The sequence below is a fragment of the Perca flavescens genome, chromosome 19 (assembly GCF_004354835.1).
Source record: "Perca flavescens isolate YP-PL-M2 chromosome 19, PFLA_1.0, whole genome shotgun sequence".
NCBI classification, from domain to species: domain Eukaryota; kingdom Metazoa; phylum Chordata; class Actinopteri; order Perciformes; family Percidae; genus Perca; species Perca flavescens.
Window position 1 is genome coordinate 14671322 of NC_041349.1, and position 18376 is coordinate 14689697.

At 41.7% G+C, this 18376-nt stretch overlaps 1 protein-coding gene across 1 annotated transcript in view; it reads right to left on the reverse strand.

Moving 5' to 3' along the window:
- Positions 1–15206, reverse strand: part of pea15 (proliferation and apoptosis adaptor protein 15) — a 54357-nt gene extending 39151 nt beyond the window's left edge. The window contains exon 1 of the mRNA XM_028606294.1: positions 14831–15206. The gene's annotated coding sequence lies outside the window, so the exon portion shown is untranslated. The remainder of the gene's footprint in view (positions 1–14830) is intronic.
- Between the last annotated feature and the right edge of the window lie 3170 nt (positions 15207–18376).

Consider the following 18376-nt stretch of genomic DNA (forward strand, 5'->3'; position numbering starts at 1 on the left):
AGCAACTATTGGATGGATTACCATGAAATGCGGTGCAGATATTCATGGTTTCCAGACGATAAATTCACTTTGGTGACCCCCAGACTTGTTTCTCTCGCACCACCATGACACACACAAAGGGACAAGGTTACCCAGTTCCAACCCTGGTTTGATAAAAAAAAGAAAAAAGGAAGGGCACAAAGTAAAGGTAGAAATAAAATAAAAGGTTTTACAGGGATTGGGTACAGGGCCTCTGATCAGAGCGAAAAATGCTTCATATTGCTTATATATCAAACTAACTTAATTATAATGTTTTGTAGTCTTTCAAATTTGGAGTCTCCTGTTGGTAAAAGAGCAGCATGTTATTTTGGTTATTTTGTCACTGAAGTCTTAGCCTTAGCATTAGCTTGCAAAAACGGTTTTAATTGAGGAATTTAGAATTATGCTTAATCTACGATTGTCAGCATTTTGGAACAAAGATAAAAGGACGTGTGCGGAGAGAACATCTATACCCTGATCCTTAATATACAGTAATTGCCAGAAACACCGGAGCTGCTGCTGCGATGGAGGTCAGGGGGGAAAAAAGGGGAGAGGAGGGAGACATAAGGGATAAGGGAAGAGGAGGTGAGAGAAAAGAGAGAGGAAAGAGGTGAAAGAAAGAGAGGAAGGAGAGCAGGATGAGGGAAAGGAAGAGGAAGGAGGGGTGGGGTGCACGAGTCTGAGTCATCGTCAGTTATAGCCATCATCTGAGCCGAAGGGGGAGAAGGGAAAGCACACACGCACACACACACACACACGAGAGGCAGTGTTTCATGGCAGCTTCCTTTTCTCTCTCACTAACGGGACGAGGAGTCAAACGGTCAGGGACTGGGGGGGAATGGCTGTCCATATTGCAGCCATTGACCCCTCTTACACACACACACACACACACACACACACACACACACACACACACACACACACACACACACACACACACACACACACACACACACACACACACACACACACACACACACACACACACACACACACACACACACACACACACACACACACACACACACACACACACACACACACACACACACACACACACACACAGCCTGGATTCCCAAAACAGTCCATTAGAGATTAAACAAGTTGTTCAGTTGGTTTCAGACTCCAGGCGCGACTCAAATTTTCAGACTACTCTGTTTGCCTCCTCTCTCTTTCTCTTCCACTCCTCCTCTTGTACTCGCTGCGTCTCTCTTTCTATTGCTCAGTCCTCTCCGTCGCCCCATTAGCGGATTAAGCACGGCAGAACCAGGGGAGAAAGATGGGTGCAATTCAGAGAAAATTAAACTGAGTCCATCACCCTGCAAAAAGGGGCGACGTTAAGACATCTAACTGGCGTACTTGACCTGCCTGCCTTCATCGCCTCTTCACATTACATCTCTATAATGGATTTCTATAATAACACAACAGTTGATGAATTCACTGCAGGACTCCCATGTGCAGTCCTTCCATTTCCCATCCACATTATTGAGGTAATAACTCACATTACACGAAGTGTTCTTGTTGGCAATGCAGGACTATGGGGAGGTTTATGTTTATGTTGGCACCAGTGAAACTGACGAGAATCCAACGGCAGGGTTGTACCTGATTCTGTTATACAAGAGTCTACAGCCATGCTTGCGGCTCTGTGAGGCTGAATTGACTTAGCTAGAAATGCAATAAATGTATTGTGCATTGTCCCTATTTAATAAAAAATAAACACAGGGCTACCTCCAGCTCATCCAGTAGACTGTGCGCCCCCATAAAGAGCAGCCGTCTAAGTATCCACAACTATGAAGAACAACCTCAAGGATATTGCTGCTTTTTCACCGTATGAAGATGAGATGTAGTAGCAATATATCATCATTCCAGACAATTAGCTCCATGGTTACCAAAGCACTTGCCTCAGCAACCAAAACAGCTCTGTCTTCGAACAGTAGTTATCAGTATGGCGGATATGCAACACTATTATTGCTTGGATTCAATTACTGCTTATGTAATACACCCATTAAAGATCAATTTGCTCTATCACACATCCTTGTTGTTCCACCTATTGTGAGACTAGATGCTGTGCAAGGTCTTTAAAAGAGGAACGTGGCAGTGCTATTTAATGTTTCCCTTTCATGTTCTCATTGTGGTGATGTTTTCAGTATTTCTGAAATTGACTTTCCTGCTCGTTAGTTCCTCGTCTGTCCGAAGCACGTCTACAACACAACCAAGAGACTGTTGACAATGTAAGAAACAGTGCAGTGGTGTGATGACTAAGGGTTTTTGTTTTAATATTGGAGTGCACAGTGTGACTCAGTTTGTGTACTCTAAGCTGCATAGTGTATACTACAGGAGGAAAACAGCTATGAACAATGAACTGAAAAATGTATTTCTGTCTGGAAACTGATTTACTGACACTTTTAATCAATTTGATATAATGTCAGCTGAGCTAGCTAATATATATGGCAAGTGATTGGTCAGCTAATAGGTTATTACAAATGTCATCATGGCATTTGCCAATAAATAAAATACCTGTAGAAAATCAAATCCACTATGTGCGGAATTAAAATAAAATAAATGAAAGACTTTACACCCCCTAGTAGTAGAATCAAATAAAATATGCCATCAATTTTTTAAAAAGATGCTACAATCACAAACAAATTCTAGTGACTAAATATAACAGACAGAAAGGATCCTTCACCAACTTGATTAGATTTTAGAAAGATGTTGTAGGTTGCACAAGTACTCACATTAAAAAGGCTGCAGGGGTTTTAAGGTTGTTATACATATTAATTATTTCAAATATACACAAAAAAAACTTTCTGTTTTCATGAAAAAGGCATGAACATTCCTTAAAGATTTCATCTAGTAAACCAAACTTCACTCACAAAGCAGAGATGTGATTTGAAAATAGCAGACAGGCAGGCTAAAGCAGTTATAACCCACAAGGACTGAGCAAAATGGAACTTGAACTCATTAATGAGAAGATGTTCAGTTTTGAATACTAAGCGCTGCAAAGAAAAGAAACATATGGGATGTGGCTTATGGGCTGCTAGCTGCCCACCTTGGGTTTCGTCTCTCCAAAAACTCTGTGGAAAAAGTATTAAATTAAAGCTTCTAGTCGGGCCTTTGTGTAACGGTATGGTGCATTAGTGCTAGCTGCAAAACCGCGAGCACTAGGTTGGTACACAGCTCCCCAGAGGGTTACATAAACAACATACACCGAGCAAGTTTGACGCCTGCATCACATTTTATCAGTTTGAGCGGCGAGAAGGTACACGTGTGTGCGTGTGTGTGTGTGTACGTTGTGATTTTTTTTTTCTCTCTGTGGCGGGGAGGTTAACCTGATTCCTGAGGCTTTTTAAACCACACATACAGTACATGAACACACACACACACACACACACACACACACACACACACACACACACACACACACACACACACACACACACACACACACACACACATAAAATAGAGAAGGGGATGGAGGTAGTAACAGTAAGGCATGCTAAGACACATTCTGGGCTTTAACTGACGAGTTCAGGAAGCATATTTCCTTTTTGAGATGGATGACATGGATGCTGAGACAGTTGTAGAGGAAAAACACACACAAACATCAGGAAATGCCAGAAAAACACTTTAGAAGAAAAAAGTTAGAACATGTATTTCAACAGCTTGTTATTCTCCTAAAATCTCACATAAAATCATGTTCAAAGAGTCTTTCATGAAGCACATAAGTATAACATTTGGTCTCATTCAGGGTGCCACAAAAAAAAACGCTCTGAATCACCTCAGCAACACAAAGCGTCTCATCACAGCACTCACGGCTCATCAGAGCAACTGTTATAGACCTGTACTTTCCACCCACGCCACATGCAGCATCATCCAAAGAGCAGATGAAGAAGCTCAAACACATCAGACCCCCCGATGGGCACTGGCCCATCTGTCGCATGACAGAAACAAAAACTGGCCAAAACGTTAGCTGTGTGTAACATACCAGGCTGTCTCATGATTCATTTGTACATATAACTATGAAAAGTAATGCACGGTAATTTGTATGTATTCCACACATTTATTGCTGTTGAGCCCCAAATACCATTCAACTGGAGACCATTAGCTTAGCATAAACACTGGAAACCGGGGAAAACAGCTAGCCATGCTCTGTCCAACAAACTCAGCCTACCAGCACCTGTATTGCTCACTAATAACCATTCCATACACAAGCTGGGAAACAAACTCTGACCCAGGCTAGTGATTTCTCTCTGCTCCAGTCTTTATGCTAAGCTAGTCTATGGCCTTCGCGTTCCACTTCCGGGATTGCTCCGGTGCTGCAGGAAATTCAGTCGGATGGATGTATTTTCCGTTTCCTTCCGCTTTCTTTGTGTTGGAATTATAAAATTTAGTGGATTAAGGAGGATTTTTGTTAACTGCTCCTCAGATCTTTTCATGGTAAATTGTAGGGGTGGAACAGTACATGTATTCGTATTGAACCGAAATGGTACAGGCGTCACGGTTCAGTGCATGAATTTACATTGAGAATAAACGGTATAAAAATAAATAAAACTCAAGTGCAAATTAATTAATGTAATGCGGAACTAATGTAATGCGGAACTACTGTTAGATACGCGGGTTCTTTAGGGACACTTGAGCACACCCTAAGATAACTGAAGCAACCAGAATTTACATGTCATCCTCAATGCGCCCATACTCACTCGTAGAGGAACCTGGCTTCAAGTATTTGCTGCATGTACTCAAACCTCGTTACAACATGCCATCCCATCCACATATGAGGCAAACTGTAGTCACTTCGATATATTAAACCAAACATGGACATTGATGGAGCATGAGTTGTCAGCTGCACCCTCCGTTTCACTAATGACCAGTTGGCAAAGGTATGCCTGTCGCACTTAATAGCAAGAATACTTTCTTTTATCTTTTGTGGGGGAAGGTCTCGCCTTCTATGTCATTTGCACTTTCATAAATAAGAGATGCTGTACTTTGTTTTATAGCTGATTGTCTTATTTTGTTTACAAGTTACAGATGGAGTCTGGAGATGATGTGGGGTACTTATTCTTTACTGTTTACATCTTACTTTACACACCTCAGGCTGTTGCAGCTAATTCAGGGGAGAGACTGTCTGACACTAGGTGGTACAGCCTGAGACACGCACAATAAATAAAAAATTGCCTTCTGCATTTTTATTTTGCTTTTCCCTCCATTGTACCGAACCGTGATGTCTGAACCGAGGTATGAACCGAACCGTGTCGTCTGTGCTGTACCGTTCCACCCCTAGTAAAGTGAGACAGCTAGCTAGACTATAGTCCCTTTCCGACCGGAGGGATTTTTGCAGTTCCTAGTACATAACGTTCCTAGAATCCTTTTTTTCTCGTGTTCCGACTGGACCAATTTGGGGATTATTAAGTTCCTCTGACCGCAGTTCCTGTAACTCTTTCAGCTCCTACTTCAGGGCAGGGTATTTTCCTTTTTCCGCGTAGGAACCCAAGCAACGTCTGAAAGACAAACCGTACATATTCTTCACTGTCTGTTGCAATTCGCCTACGTATGCTAACTCATGAGACAAACATCACGCATTCAACCAGCTAATTGTTAATGCTAGTTAAACTTACCCGTCGTTTCATTTGCCTGTTGCGCTCTGCTCTTCTATCTTCTTCCATCATATTAATTAGGATCCTATTACGCTGGAGCCTTCGTCTTCTGTGTTTTCTCTGTTAAATGGTCCCATGGTATGAAAATTTCTCTTAATGAGTTTTTTTTTTAACATTAATATGTGTTCCCCCAGCCTGCCTATGGTCCCCCAGTGGCTACAAATGGCGATAGGTGTAAACCAAGCCATGGGTATGAAAGCTCAGATGGGCCGATCTGGAATCTTCTCCTTATGAGGTCATAAGGAGCAAGGTTACCTCCTCTTTCTCTGCTTTGCCCGCCCAGAGAATTTGGCCCACCCATGAGAGAGAGACATCATGGCTTGGAAACAAGTGAATCATGGCAGGTGGTCAAGGCCATACCCTCACCATCCACCTTGCCCCCCCCTCTCTTTTCCTCCATAGCTACATACACAGAAATGTCACATACTAAGTAAAGCTCATTGTGGGACTGGCTCTAGTGGCTGTAATTCTGCACCAAGGCTGAATTTTGGGAAAGAGACTTCAGATACAGTATTAGGGGACCACTGAGGCCTTTATAAAAGCATCCAAAGAGCAGCATTTTATAGGACCTTTAAGCCGTTATGAGGATCCCGGCAAGGCACCAACATTCCGATGGCCTCCTCCATGCTGGTTTGTTGTATGTGGCGCTAAAGTCAAGTGATGACGCTATAAAGACTGCTGCCGTGCTTGCGTCATTCCCTTACCCCTCCTACCAGTTCCTATGGCCACTTGGCCAGTGCGAAAGCAAATGGAAAAACCGGTTTTGGGCGAGAGTAGTTAGTAGAACTGTTTAGAAGTGGACTGTTCCTATAACTACGTTCCCGTAACTACTTGGGTCGGAAAGAGGCTTATCTGTCCAATCTGAGTTTTCTCTCGCACAACTATTTTGCAGCGGCTTTGTGTGGAGTTTAGCACCGCCCATGACGATTCTGATTGGTTTAAAGGAATTCCATTAAACCAGAGCACGTTTGACTCCCATCCCTGAATGCTATGTGGAGCAGCCAGACCCTCCTTCAGCGCGCTTTGGAGGAGGGTCTGGCAAAGCGAGACTAATGCTAAGCTAACCACCTCCTGTGCGTAGCTTCACATTTCACACATGGATATGTGGTATCTATCTTCTCATCTAACTCTCCGCAAGAAAACTAATTAGCATAATTCCCCAAATGACCTTTATGGAAAAATTGCTAAATCTGAGACATCAGTGTGGGCTGTTACACAGCAACTTTCTCAATAAAAGAAACAACATAATTCCTAACAAGTTTTTAGAACATCAAAGTTTTGTTTGTCCTTCAGGTTTGATTTTGACTCGATACTGTAACTGACACTATTTTCACCACCACGTGTGTGTCTGTGTGAGGATCTGTACAGGTGTAGATGAGAAGAACGTGAAATTCATCAGCACTGAGGGGAACTCAACGGCCTTTTCTAAACAATCGATTACAGTACTTACGGTTTTGTGATGTTTCCTTCTCAACACAGGAAGTGATGGAGAGTTTGGTGCGATCATGTTTACGCTAATGTACACACTGGTTGAAAAACTGTTGGATGCCGGGACTTTTTCACAGTCAATTTGATGATTAAAAACTGATGTGAGCAACAGAGACAGGCAGACAGAAACAGAGTCTACACTTTGAGGTGACCCTTGACGGTATATTCTCACACACACACACACACACACACACACACACACACACACACACACAGCAGAACTGTATTCACCCCCCTGCCCTCCTGCTCCAATCGAATCAACTCTTATGAAATCCAATCAGACCCACTGAGCCGTTTCATTTTGGAGGCGAGCGGCAGAGTAGATTATGCACACGAGCGAAGGGGAATGGCCTGGCTCAAAGTGTGTATGTATGTGTGTGTGGGCATGTAAAACAGAGAGAAAGATAGCGTGTATTCACGTGTTTTCGCATGTGTGCGCCATCTGCACTGTTGCGGTTTGTGTGGATCTGTCCGTCTGTGTAGGCTTAGGTGTACTGCATGTGTGTGGATCACTTCATCCATTATCATTGGGCTTATGAAACACTTCCACAGCTGTGTGTTAAAGCAGGCAACACCCCTCTGTTCCTCCCTCTATCCATAAAATCAACAGAATTACTCCAGTTTTGCACAAAACAACGTTAAAGTTGTACCTACATCCACACAACCTGGTGCGTTGCTGCTCCACCCCAAAATAGGACATTTGAAATAGGGCTACACAATATCAGGTAAATATCTAATTGTGATTATTTTGACTGATATTGTGATTACGGTGTGATTTTTGATATGAGGGAATGATCTTTTCTGTATCATTATTCTCATTTTCAGTTAAAAATATTACAATGAAAAAAAAAATTTAAATGATCATAGTGTAATTTTTGCAAGGATCTGTACCAATCAAGATGTTTTCATCTAGTCTGTCAGATAGGATTTGTAGGCTGGGACATCTCTGCATCACTACAATATTTTAGAATGGTTTGACACAGATTTTGCCTTTAACAAATATTGAGCCCCCCTGCGATTTGAATATTAGTCCTAGTAATACTAGTCCATATTGCGCTTTCAATAAAATTGCGATTAATTGTGATGCCCTAAACTGAAATCTCTGCTGCATGATATATTTGCATGAATTCAATCACAACACAGAGCAGATAAAATGCATCAACAGTAGAAGCAAGTATTTTTATTATTTTTTTAATTTAAAATAAATCATTGCACATGCTACAAAACACTGTAAATCACTCATTCAGATTAAAAGCCTAATAAGTTGTGACTAGCTGCTCATTTCCTCTTTCAAATAACATACACGGTTTTTGATGCTACATACCAAGTAATCATCAGCATAATCATCTTGCCAAATACAGTAACCTGCAAATGAAATGGTACATATTCATATACTGTAGGATAGTGGTTTTGGATATGAAAACACACCTAATAGGACCACCTGTATTGTATAGAGAATATAAGAAATCTGACAGGGAATAACAGCTAATTACAGTATAACTGGTGATGTAACTGGAAATGTGGACTTCCCCTTTAAGGCATTACTTCCTGTTTGCAGAGCATCCAGTGCTCTGGGTGAGCCCAACACAATACACAGAGTTTGTTATGGAAACAGTGGGGGCGGTAAGCTTAGTTCTGGGTGCTGGTTTCACTCTTGGCCCAGTCACTGTTTGCCGTACCACTTCCTGCGACCCCAAAGACTGAGACAGAGACACCAGGCTGAGGAGTCCTATGCTGTTTCACCTGATATGGTCTTGCTTTGCCAGACTCTCCTCCACAGCACTGCTAAGGAGGGTCTGGCTAGTCCATATGCATTCCGGGATGGGAGAAAAACGTGCTCTGGTTCATTGGCATTTCTTTAAACCAATCACAATCATCTTGGACGGCACTAAGCGCTGGACGGAGCCCCGGTGCCAGTTCAAAATAGCCTCGTGAAGGAACTTGTTTTGGTAGAACATGTGTACGTTCAAAAGTTTTTTTAGTCGTGCAACTGAAAACTCAGATTGGACATATAGTCTAGCTAGCTGTCTGGATTTACCCTGCAGAGATCTGAGGAGCGGTTAATCATAGTCCTCATGCATCCAATGGAGTTTAAAATTCCAATACAAAGAAAGCGAAAGTGAACGGACATCCAGCCGAGAAGACTGTCATCCGGCAAAATGTACCACCTGATATACAGTTGAAACTGAATTTTCCAAGCTAGCTCCAAGTTTCATGCTTGGGACAAATACTCAACTTTTCACTGTTTTGCATTTTCATAACCTGCCATGCTGTAATACTGGCTGTGTATAATCACGCAGCTACAAAGAGCAGTGATTTGACGAGGTCTAGCTCGGGGACTTCTCGACTGATGATTCTTATCATTGAAGTTTCGGTGGCAGCCAGCTCAATGGGGTCAACGGGAACCAAAGCCTTTGAGACAATTAGTCAATTAAGCATTAAGGATTTATGTACTTAACCTTCAATCATATGGGAAGTTTTGGCAGTAACTCAATAAAAACAGGAACATACAATAAGTGTCATTAATAGAAAAGATTTACATATTTGTAGCTGGAGGATTATTCCATAATGTTATCATTCTCCGCATCACTTCAAGCTTTGCATCCCTCCTGCAGGATTACAATGCAAATGTTGTTGCATGTACTAAATTCAGGTTCTTCTGCTTGTTGCATGTCTAGAACATGTGTAGCGGTTTACTCTCAGGAGCCTTTCCCTGTTCAGTTAGAATGTGGCATCTGCTCTAACAGTTTAATCTGTAAATGGATACCAATATCAGACCTGAGGAAGAGTGGGCAGCAGCGGAGGACGGTGTCAGCGAGCAGCCGTAGTGCCAATTGCAGGCAGTGATGTAACGCCAGCTAATGACACTGACCTTGTGTAACTCGTAGCTTCCTGAGATCTTGGCGCACTCATGGTGAAAGTAAACAAATGCGCAGCAAGGGGGGGAGGGTTGGGAAACAAAAGGCAGGTGTAGTCTGACAGTGATAGTGCGTTCCATTTACCTCAGAACTCGGAAGCCGAAGCTGGGAATGACGTCACACACGAGAGTGAATGCGTTCCATTTACAAGTCGGATTTTCATTGTTTTCATTTGTTGCCAGGTTAGCCATTGTTAGTTAATAACAACGCATTACGCTGTTTTTTTGTGCATACAAACAGCGTAACAACATTGTCCACAGATAGAATATGGACAGCGTTGCGTGTATGACTGATTTAGTGAGACACAATAACACAGAAGTGCCTATAACTGTATGTTACTACAGCTTTCACAACTGTTGAAGCACAGAGCAGCCATGTTGGATTTTTAGCTCGGGGTACTTGGTGGTTGCCCAAGTTCCGAGCTCGGATATCCAAGATCAGGGGGGGCGTGTTTCCGACTTCTGAGTTGGGAGTACAAAGGGAACGCACTATTACATTTCAAGAGGATCCACTGTTGCAGGAAGTGATCCTTTCTGAGTGACGGCGAGGCTGAACAACACAGGTTATTCATGATATCAGAGTCCTTACTTTGACACCACACACATTTGTGTTGGTTTTCAGCATGATGTGATCTTAGTTACCCAGTGTGCTGTGTTGACGTGCATTGTTGTCAGATCAGCCTGATGCAGGGCTTTATTAAATATCAAATGTTGGCCTGTCAGTGCGGAGGTTAGCCTGGGACTCATGTTGATGTAAAGGCTTTTTCAGAGATCCTCAATACTACCAGTAATAAAAATACATTTAAAATAAAAACACTGAATATTACCAAACTTAGTGACATAATTTTTGTTCTTTAAAGACACAAATTGATACAATTGGGTGTAGAAACCAAACCTGCTTGGTTCTAAATGGACTCTGGCTCTCCTCATAATAAAGATTTGACAAGCTTTCAGTCAAAATACATCTGGGGATTAAAAGTGTTTTGACACATTTTTTCAACAAGCTAATGAAATAACTATTTTAAAAACTATGTTCTGTGCTTTTAGATATTGTGCATTTCTTTACAAAATGTGGTTATTAAAAAAACTTAAAAATGGTTGAGCCTGAATTGCTTTGCAAGAACACTGGCAGCTGTAAAATACAGCAAGAGTTGAACTTTCAAACATGCATGTAGGTCTGGACGCTATATCAAATTAATTTTATTAATTGGAAATGAAATGTTAAATGTCTACACTGTGAAAATACAGTTGTTACAATGTGTGCACAAAAAGGTTATTTTGTAGATGATAGTGTAGCTGGCAACATTTGCTTATCCTATGACGTCAATACTGAAATCTCTCATCAACTACTGGATGGATTGCTACGGAAGTTTGTAGAGACATTCATGGTCTCCAGAGGATGAACCTACTGACTTTAGTGATCTTAGCACCACCAGGAGGAAGACTTTATTTGCTTTAGTGACTAGTGACTACTGGATGGATTGCGGTCACAGAGTCCATGGTGCTGCCAGCCAAGCAAGTGGTGCAGGAGTTTAAAGCAACACTATGTAACTTTTAGCTGTAGCTGTAGTTCCAATGAGACAACCTGTAGGGGTTGAAGTTACATAGTGTTGCTTTAAGTATTTTAATTGTAACTGTTTGTACATGTAGGTCTACAACATATGTTTTAATCATGTTTTAATTCTGCTTCATTATGTGGGGGAAAAAAAGAATCACTTTTTGACATATTACCCAGCCCTACTTTTGCCAGATGATGTCAGTGAGTCACACACTGCATGCTGTGGTTTCCCACTCTGGCTAATTTGGGAGGTTCCATACCAAATGAAACCAAATAAAGAAGAGAGAGGACATAGATCAGATGTTGGTGAGTCCAGTTGCTTCTGAACATTGTTTCCATTCCTCATTTCCTGTGGTTACAAAAGTGACCATACTTAACACCACAATTTCACATTTTGGGTGAATATATGGGTTTCAATTTGCGGCAAAGAGATGCTCTTCCTTTGATTATTAAAAAGACAATGTTAGGCTGAAAACGGTTTCTTACGGTTATGGTGAAGTCGATTTTATTCTATTGTCAGTTGTCTGGAATGTGTTAATAAACAGCTTGCCAACAAGGGAGGCGTGAAAAAAAAAAAAAAAAGAACTGACATGTTTTTCTTCTGTTTTCATTGCTTTACTTCAAGTTACACCAGTTTAATGCTGATCTTCCCAAAAACTGTGTTTGACTCAGTTCCTGTAAACAGTCAACCACAAACATTCCCCTGGCGGCGGCGGGGGAGACAACCGACACCACCGACGCGCACAGAGAGGAAGTGAACCCGAGAGAGGAAGCACATTTCTGCTGCGCTGCCCAGTTTTGTTTTTCTCTGTCCGAGAAGACAGATCGATATCAGAGAGAAGACAGATCGATATCAGAGAGGAGACAGGCTCCCAAAAAGCTGAGTCAAGGCACGCACACACACACACACACACACACACACACACACACACACACACACACACACACACACACACACACACACACACACACACACACACACACACACACACACACACACACACACACACACACACACACACACACACACACACACACACACACACACACACACACACACACACACACAGGTGTGAGGACCCTAGCTCCTAACCAACACAACTGCATGCCCTAATATTGACCTACAACTAAATCTAATGTCCTTAAAACCCTCATAAAGCCACTTTGAGGAAATCCCCACTTTTCAAAGATGTCCTCATAAACCTGCAAAACTACCCACACACAAAAACGGATTACAGGGACGCTTTACCGTCGCTAGCACTATATGAAAGACTCGAAACTTGACTAGAATTTAGCAGTTACTGATTCAATAAAATAAAGTTGACTCTATTCTGCTATACTGGGATTGTTTAACAGCTTGTAAAACGTGCACACTGTGGAGGGATAATATGACTGGAATGCAGCATGCTGTACAAGTGTCACACACTCTGAAGTCACTGTATGCATGTGTACGTAGATGTATATACAGTATGTGTGTGTCACTCGGGGTCAGGATGCAAGAGAAGGGACGTTGAAACGATTAGAAAATGAATCAAGCAATTGTTCTGACAACTCATGAATCGTTTGCCATTGTTGTGCAAATGTACCTATTTATCTTTGTTTTTTGGTAATGTCTCTGTTGGTCACACCAAACAACCAAGTTGATGACGTAACCTGGGCTCTCTAACATTGTGATGATTTTGCACTATTTTCTGATATATTTTTTTGGAACAAGCAATAAAATTAATCATTATAATAAGACAAAAACAGAGACGAAACCGAGCATCTGCATTGCAAAATACACTAAAACATGTAAAAGTATCCAAATCACAATGGCTTTCACGGCTTCATATTTACCGCTGCCACGCTAATATGAGTTCCTAAGGAATGACATCTATTTAAGGCAAAACAAAAAAGGTATTAAACGTATTTCCATCTTTAACAGAATGTCTTAACTTTACATACCAGGCCTACTTTAACTCAGTGTTTCTGTTACACTTTGTCTTAATGTGTTTTTATGTTTTTTTTTAATCATGTCTTCTACATTGAGTCAGAGCAAAAAAATATTGTAGTCCCCCCCCAAAAAAGAATATTATAGGAATACTTTTATGACACAATCAGGGGAATAAAACACAGAAAATACAGGGTTATTAGGTGATATAAACCAGCTATTGTCACCCCCACCCCTCACAGCACACATACCCACACATCGTGTTGGCAGGCCAGACATCCATTCATAAAAGACCCACCCCTTCCACACACACACACACACACACACACACACACACACACACACACACACACACACACACACACACACACACACACACACACACACACACACACACACACACACACACACACACACACAAAAGGTGGTCGCTGGCAGTGTGGTCCTATTTGTGGTTTTTAGAGGCAGAACATTCCTGATAATCTGTCTGCAGTTATTCTTACAAATACAGATATGACCCTGTAGGAAACATCACAATGTAAGGAGTCTCATATAGGCTAATAAATAATGTAACTTATGAGAACAAACAGGAAATCAAGTTTCAATGGGAGTACTATGAGCATATTTGGCTGGGAAGTAACGAAAAGGACATTGGATACTGAATGCCTCCAGCGACACTAAACCCAATCCAATTAGTCTAATTAATGGTGTGTTAAATGCCCTCTTGTGAATGGGAAAAATCACCAACTTGCCACTCAACAGTCAAGTGCATGACTGAGTTGTGTCAAGTCAACAAGGCATTGCACATTTCTCATGGCTTGTTACTTCCCAGCACTTTACAGATAGCCTACAACATTTCTATTTTCAAATATATTAATATTATTTTTGGGGTGATTTGGGCTATTTTGGTCAAATCTTTTGGAGATTTCTAAATCCATAAAGGCCACGAACGCCCCATTTCTTCAACTTTTCCCCCTCTGTTAAATCTACCTTTTTGATGCCAACAACACGCCGGAAAACTACATTTTACAGGCAGCCTTTGAAGTAGGCGAGTCTCTCACACAGCTATCACGTAACGGTTTGTGAGGAGATAAATGATCCATATCCTTGAATAGAGGTGGGTGACGGAGGGGTGACTCCCAACCCGGCCCAACTAATGAACAACACCCGGGACGTTTAGACTTAAAAAAAATATATATATATAAATAAATAAAAAAGCCCACAACAAGAGAGCAGTGAGAAATGCAGAAAAGCAATGTACTCACCCCGAGAGCAGCAGATATGAGTCAGCTACAGACAGGAAGAGAGATGCGGGAAGATAATCTCCTCTGGATCTCACAGAAAGCAGCTCTGTGGGAAGGAGACGGGACAGACGTGCTGCAGAAATGGAAAGAGAAAAAAAAAGTCCACCCGGCCAATCTCGGTTCACTTTTGCGGTTTCAAGTCGTTCTGTGATGGATTTGAGTCGGTTTCATTAGCGTGGGGAAACGCGACCGTGGAGGGGACACGGGTGAGATGAACTGTCAGTCAGTTTTTGTAGATAATAAAAACAGAAATGTTCAGGATGACCGTGATTCCGCTCTGTGGCCGTCTGCTTCTCTGTCCGCTGCTCAGTCACCGGCTGCTGAAACGTGGAAACGCCTTTTCTCTCTCTCTCTCTCTCTCTCTCTCTCTCTCTCTCTGTTAAGCACGCTGTCTGAGTCGTCCAGAGATCGTCTATTGCAAACAACGGCTCACTCTCTCAATAAACCACCAATGAGTAAATGGGTGAATTAAAATGTGGGGGGAAATTGAGATCCAAATTTCAATAGCTTTATGTGGATGACATCAACGGTCACAGAAGAGGGCCATATGCATACATTTATTTTCAAATTGATTTTAAAAAGGTACCCGAGGACAGTCACACCCAATCCAAACTGATTGGAGGATAACTGCCCCGGGGCCCAGGAATCCAAGGGGCCCAAAAAGCCAGAGGTTTACAGCATGTCAACTAGTTTTGGTAATTCGGTTAGTTGCAAATGTGTTAGGGAATTATAGCAGCAGTACAATATAAACCTAGGGGAGGTGGCCTTACATTATTTTCTTATCTAAATTAAAATCTTTATATTTTTGTTCATACTGTAGTATAAGTATTATTCTAGCAAAGGTGTACTGGTTGCACTGTCTAGAGTTCATCTGGTGGAGGGGTCATAGGGCCCCAGGGCTGCAAAAACAAAGTCATGAATGGCCATGCATTTTCAAACATGTTTGGCATTTCTGGAGCCTTTTCATCACCATCCACAATTTATTTAAAAATGTTCAAGGTCTGATCAAAATTACAGTATACAGTGTAGGATCTCTACACCTTGAATGGATGGATGGGAACATGTGCTACATGCTAATCATGACACTGTTACCTTTACTGACTTTAAAGGTAGCTGACTTTTCTTTAATCAGCTTTTTTCCTGTTCTCCTTGCCTGACATTTGGTCCTGGGTAAAAAAAAGAACAAAGTGAGAGCTCTTCCTGTCCCGCTTCCTCTTGATTCCACTTTTTCTCAGACACTGGCACACACTCAGACACACACACTTGCGCACACACATTTTTCAAAGCTGATGTCACCGAGCTATCCGGTCTGCAAATCCCTCCTCCTGTTTCTTTCTCTCCATCACAACACGATCCAAAACACCCCCACTCCCATCCCCAAGCCAATTCTTTTAAAAAGTGACAGGGAGCCAACAGGAGCTGTGCTGCTGGGTGTGATGCCTCAAATAAAGTTAAACCATCCATCAGTTTCTCTTGTCTGTCCTGCTGAAAGAAATGTTGCCCTGCAGTAAAATTAAAATGAATACAAGTAGGAAAACAGGACTGATATTCCATATGACCATTTCAGGTTTTTAAAAAGGTACAGTTAAAAAAACATTCAGCCTGCAGTCAAGGTAAACCAATCATAACGCAACATGACATCATGACTTTGCGTAAATGTTATCTGTACGCATTTCGAGCTATCCGCGTGTATGTCTACGCTGTATATAGCAGACGGCAGTCTGCAACGTCACAGAGTAAACATACACACCACTTTCTAAAGCCACGTGCCATGTTATTGTGAGGCTACGTGTTAGCGCGAGGCTACGTGTTAGCGCGAGGCTACGTGTTAGCGCGAGGCTACGTGTTAGCGCGAGGCTACGCTTAGGTTTAGGAAACGTCACACGTTTAGGAAAAGAAAAAACGTGGAAAGGAAACATCACACACAGGACACGATCCCCGCTCTCTTGGGGGAAAGTCCTGTGTTTTACCCATCCTCCACTGACCAACCTCCCTATGCAGATTTTCGGCCTTTCATACTACTCGCTACGGCGTCAATTCACACAAAATCGCAAGGTGATGTAAGTCAATGGAGGCCAAACGGCGTTGATAAACAAGCTAAAAAGCGAGTATGCGTCTTGATAACGCGCCAATAATGGCGTACGAATTGGCGTGTCATACATACACCACTTCATGAGATCAGTCTGCATAAAGTCAGTTATCTACATCCACACAGCTGAAAACCAATAGGTCCATTTCTTCTTCAAGTATGTTTACAATATGACAATATTCTGAATATGATACAGGTCGTGTAAACAGCATATTACAATTGGGTATTCTGAATAAGGCCTTTTTCCGAATATAGCATTTTCCGATTAAGACGTGGTATATTCCGGGATTATTCGGGTTTTAGACATGGACAGTAGGTTTTAGAGGCATTCTTGTATAGAGATTTCAATCGGGGTTTTTACCGCAGTTTACAGCCTCTTGTCTGTTTACGGCTTTTGGTCAGCCCTGTGCGTTGCTATGGTTGTTGTAAACAAACCAACCAGCCGACAGTTTGCAAGGCTAGAGACCCGATAAGAAGGAGAAACACAGACACTTTTAAAAATTTAAAGACTTGGATATCAACAGGTTTTTGGATATTTGCACACATTTGCAACTTTGAGAAGCTGGTTGAAGGAATGAAAGAGAGATGCTTTGTTCACACAGTCCAACAAGTCCCCCGCAATTGGTAAACTTTGAAAAGAATCCTGTTTTGCACGGCTACATGTAAACGGGAATATTAGTGGAATACTCACTTTCATTAGCCATGTAAACAGCTTAGTCGGAATATCGTCTTTTTCGGAATTAGAGCAAAAAACTGAATATTACGTGCATGTAAACATCGTCAGTGTTATCCTCAAAAATGCTCACACGTGGGTTGGAAGTGCACAGCTGCTTTAACTCTTGTTAACAGTCTTAAAAGTGTAACTCAAACCCCAAATGTTGACAGCTGTTGGAGACCAAAGTGGCCACAACCACACATGAAGCCACTGAAAGAAATGATCCTGCTTGCAGCTACATAGAGCTAATGACTTCTAATGGTTTCACATACCTCAGGTGTGTGTGAATGTGTGTCCATTTGTAAGACTATAAATTGCCCAGATGGTCAGAAGGTCCAAACGTACAATATAATATGAATGCAATTCTTAAGAATAGAATAGTATATAGATATATAAAATATAATATATAGTTTTATAACAACTTTTTATTTTTATTTTGATCAGTGCATGGTTTTGAAATGAGTCACTCTGAGCACAATTAGTTGTCCGGAAATTTCCTTTAAATGTGTGGTGAGTCTCATGACTTTTAGAACTGTGCTTTGAACTGTGCTTCAGTTCTCATCAGAATAAGAGTTGTGACTTTGTAGTTGGTCTCTAACTCATGATCTTCAAATCTTTGGACATGAATTAGACTTTTGTTGTGAGATCTGTGACCCTGAGGCAAGGAGTCTCCCGTTTAACACAAATACACAAAGACACATCC